This window comes from Schistocerca nitens, chromosome 1 (genome assembly GCF_023898315.1).
Source record: "Schistocerca nitens isolate TAMUIC-IGC-003100 chromosome 1, iqSchNite1.1, whole genome shotgun sequence".
NCBI lineage: Eukaryota > Metazoa > Arthropoda > Insecta > Orthoptera > Acrididae > Schistocerca > Schistocerca nitens.
Window position 1 is genome coordinate 816985793 of NC_064614.1, and position 4763 is coordinate 816990555.

The following is a 4763-nucleotide window of genomic DNA, read 5'->3' on the forward strand; positions in this document are numbered from 1 at the left end:
AAACTAAATTGCTTATTCCTTTTTGCTGTATCATATAGGTTCATCAAGTGATGTTTTTGTTAGCATTCCAGGTTGCACAGCAACACAACACATATACTGTGTGAAATACGACGAAGTAGGGCACCAGCAGTGTTTGTTAACTTTCTCCAGGCTAAACGGGCAAACAGACAGAACTTACTGCTGTAATTGAATATAAGACAAAAATGCTGTCACTGACGAATGTTTTAAATCAACGAGAGGAGTTTTCTAAATTTTTATAGTAGCAAAGACAGATTTTAAATACCTACAGTAATTGTAAAGCCACTGCGGACACTGGCAACACAAAATCAGAAAGTACATTACCGTTTGTGATAGTTGCAACGCCAAGGACGAGACATGTGATAACAATGACATGTATTCCACAGAGTTGGGATATGACAATACACAAACGATTAGAACTGTAGAACCGTTCATGCACTCTGACCGTGGCAATGCAGTAATATGTGAAGCGGAAATTTACTACAATCACGACTCCATCGTCGTTGCACGCAGTTACATATGAGATATGCTGCTGGGGAACACGTTGCGACGCTGTTTGTAAATGCGTCACAAAGCTGTAACAGTGGTTGCAGGAGGACCAAAACGAACAAGTGGCTGATCGTCCACACCCACATATTTTCGCTAAGAAACTTGTTAGGCGACTGTGCAGGCCAATCAGTGGTGTCCGTCTTGTTCCGAAGAAGGCTTGCACATTGCTTGCCAGAAGTGGTCGGGCATTGTCCTCGTGAAATATGGCATTTGGATGTACAGACAGGTGCGGCAGTGCTTCGGTTTCTAAAACCTCTCTGATGTAGCGGTCGCTATTCAGATTGCACTTAATATACGAGGGGTCCAGAAAAATGTAGACACTCTCTGATAGTCCACATTGTAAAACGTAAACTCCGTCCAAGGGCCCTGGCGGACCCAAGAGTACCGACCGTCCGCCGTGTCATCCTCAGACCCTAGGCGTCACCAGATGCGGATATGCATATGGTCAGCACACCGCTCTCCCGGCCGTATGTCAGTTTCCGAGACCGGAGCCGCTACTTCTCAATCAAGTAGCTCCTCGGTTTGCCTCACAAGGGCTGACTGCACCCCGTTGGCCAACAGGGCTCGGTAGACCGGATGGTCACCCATCCAAGTGCTAGCCCGGCCCTACAGCGCTTAACTTCGGTGATCTGACGGGAACCGATGTTACCACTGCGGCAAGGCCGTTGGCCGATAATATCAATCGAACAAAATGGCATGCCGTTACAATTCTTGCACCGGGGGAGGGGGGGGGGGTGGGGCAAGGTTATTTTGTGTGTTCAGAATGACCCCCATTAGCAGCTAAACATCGTCAATGCCGCTGAACTGTTCACCAAACTACGGCCGTCAGTGTTGCCGGTGCGATCGCCACAGAGGACGTCTCGATGGTTTCTGGTAGCTCGTTCAGCGTAGGTGACTTCTGTTCATAAACCTCATTTCTCAAGGTCCCCCACAGAAGGGAAGGGAAGGCAAGAAGTGTAAGGTCTGGAGACGCTGATGGGTATTCAACAGTTCCTTTTCGACCTATCCATCGTCCAGATAGATTTTCATCCATGGAGGCTCTGACATCTCTGTGGTAGTAAAGAGGAGCGCCATCTTATTGTAGGTACAATCATTCATTTCCAAGCCGACCGTATTGGCCGTGCGGTTCTAGGCGCTACAGTCTGGAACTGGGCAACGGCTACGGTCGCAGGTTCGAATCCTGCCTCGGGCATGGATGTGTGTGATGTCCTTAGGTTAGTCAGGTTTAATTAGTTCTAAGTTCTAGGCGACTGATGACCTCAGAAGTTAAGTCGCATAGAGCTCAGAGCGATTTGAACCATTTTTTCATTTCCAAACATCTCTCGGATGGCAGGTAAAATCGATGTTTGCAGCATATGAAGATACATATCCCCAGCAACGGTACCTCCAAAGACGGATGGGCGAATCAAAGATCGCGATGACCGACCACACCATACATTGACACTCGGTAAATTAACATGTTTGTCCGCGTGAATGTGAGGATTGTCAGGAGTCCAGTAAACGTGGCGGTTTACAGTATCGTTCAGTTTGAATTGCACCTCGTCAAACCAGACAACCATCCCTACAAACCGTTCATCCTCGCGAAGCGTGCCTTCAAACCACTACCACTGCTTCATCCTTCGATCCAGGTCATCCTCGTTCATAGACTTCAGCAATATTGGACTGTCCACTTTGTAGCCCTCAGAATTCGTCGTACGCTTGATCAGGTTACACCTCTTTCAAGCACACCCTACTTCACAGATTTTTTAGGTGACTAGTAAAATGTTGTAACACAGAAACGTTGGAAACTGCACTTAATGTTTTTATTCGGCCAGACCTTTCGTTATGAACATCTTTAACAGTACCCTCAGTTTCAAGTTTATCCAGAATTCGATAACTTGTTGTACGTGTCGGTGGCTAAGTTCCATGCACGTTACGCCGTTGTATCGTAGTTGTACCTGTATCATGTTTCCGTACTTCCAGTAGTACTTCAACACGGCATTGCGTTGCTCAAACGAAAATCTTACTTTATTCATTGCTGCACTGTCATCTGCTGGAAGACGCTCGGCAAGATCTGTTGAGAGAACAATGGACTACGCTATAGCGCAAAATTATAACGATATGTCTTTTTTCCAAAGATATTAACTATCATAGAGTGTCTACATTTTTCTGGGTATCTCTGTATAGGAGACGAGATCGCGCGTTATAGCTAGTGGCCCACCGAACTTGGCTACACAGCTCAGCAGCGCAGTTTGCCCGACTGCGATCGCCACGGTAGCATCTAAAGCGTACACGGCCATCGCTGTAGGACGAGTCAAGGGGGGACTCGTCCTAAAGCACTACGTTTTGCAATTCAGCACTCCACTGGCAATGTTCACGAGGCTGTTGCATCTGAGGCTTTGGTAGTTTGCCAGCAGGAAAAGCCGACACAACAGCAAACATGCCCTCACTAAAGCCTTCAACAGACAGCGTCGAAACGTCGATATAGAGACGTTCACTGTCGTTGCAGTTCTCCAACGTCGAGCCAGTACTGTAGACGAATGTATTGTCATGCAGACAAGATGGCGGTCATCACGTGCTGTAATCACACGTGAGTCGTCCAGTACCCGTTCGTCGCTGTATGCGACATTTTTCTATCCACCGATTCCGCACATTCCTCACAGTCGTAGCAGCGTGTCATGTACGAGTCGAAATGTCACGGTACGACAAACCCGTTTCCGAAAGACCATTCTTCCCGTTTTGAACTCACCAACACGCCGCCATTGCGCCCTCTGGCGTTGCCGAGGCTTACCTGCGCTTGCTTCCACTCTTTCTTTTCGATTGATGGCTCTGGACCGAATGACCGTGGCGTAACACTGATCTGCCTGGACACACAAATGAGAGCGCTACTGGACCCACATCCACACTATCTCTCTTCAGTGTTACATTACTTATTACAGTTCCGCTGATCTACACACGATCCGACTTCGGACTGATCCAGATCACTCCTTCTGAATGTTTCGCAAAACAGTAGTGTACGGGTAATACGTCTGTAAAATTTAGCAGCCAATTTCTCACACCAAGACAAGAAAAATTATGCCCTCAACCATATATCGGAAATCTTGCAATGATAAGTAGTTTAGTAATTACACTACTGGCCATTAAAATTGCTACGCCAAGAAGAAATTCAGATGGTAAACGGGTATTCAATGGACAAATATACACTCCTGGAAATGGAAAAAAGAACACATTGACACCGGTGTGTCAGACCCACCATACTTGCTCCGGACACTGCGAGAGGGCTTTCCAAGCAATGATCACACGCATGGCACAGCGGACACACCAGGAACCGCGGTGTTGGCCGTCGAATGGCGCTAGCAGCGCAGCATTTGTACACCGCCGCCGTCAGTGTCAGCCAGTTTGGCGTGGCATACGGAGCTCCATCGCAGTCTTTAACACTGGTAGCATGCCGCGACAGCGTGGACGTGAACCGTATGTGCAGTTGACGGACTTTGAGCGAGGGCGTATAGTGGGCATGCGGGAGGCCGGGTGGACGTACCGCCGAATTGCTCAACACGTGGGGCGTGAGGTCTCCACAGTACATCGATGTTGTCGCCAGTGGTCGGCCGAAGGTGCACGTGCCCGTCGACCTGGGACCGGACCGCAGCGACGCACGGATGCACGCCAAGACCCTAGGATCCTACGCAGTGCCGTAGGGGACCGCACCGCCACTTCCCAGGGACACTGTTGCTCCTGGGGTATCGGCGAGGACCATTCGCAACCGTCTCCATGAAGCTGGGCTACGGTCCCGCACACCGTTAGGCCGTCTTCCGCTCACGCCCCAACATCGTGCAGCCCGCCTCCAGTGTCGCGACAGGCGTGAATGGAGGGACGAATGGAGACGTGTCGTCTTCAGCGATGAGAGTCGCTTCTGCCTTGGTGCCAATGATGGTCGTATGCGTGTTTGGCGCCGTGCAGGTGAGCGCCACAATCAGGACTGCATACGACCGAGGCACACAGGGCCAACACACGGCATCATGGTGTGGGGAGCGATCTCCTACACTGGCCGTACACCACTGGTGATCGTCGAGGGGACACTGAATAGTGCACGGTACATCCAAACCGTCATCGAACCCATCGTTCTACCATTCCTAGACCGGCAAGGGAACTTGCTGTTCCAACAGGACAATGCACGTCCGCATGTATGCCGTGCCACCCAACTTGCTCTAGAAGTTGTA

General features: G+C 49.7%; 1 pseudogene; it reads right to left on the reverse strand.

The window, feature by feature from the left end:
- Positions 1-1119: 1119 nt before the first annotated feature.
- On the reverse strand, positions 1120-1237 carry LOC126212339 (5S ribosomal RNA; annotated as a pseudogene).
- Positions 1238-4763: the final 3526 nt, after the last annotated feature.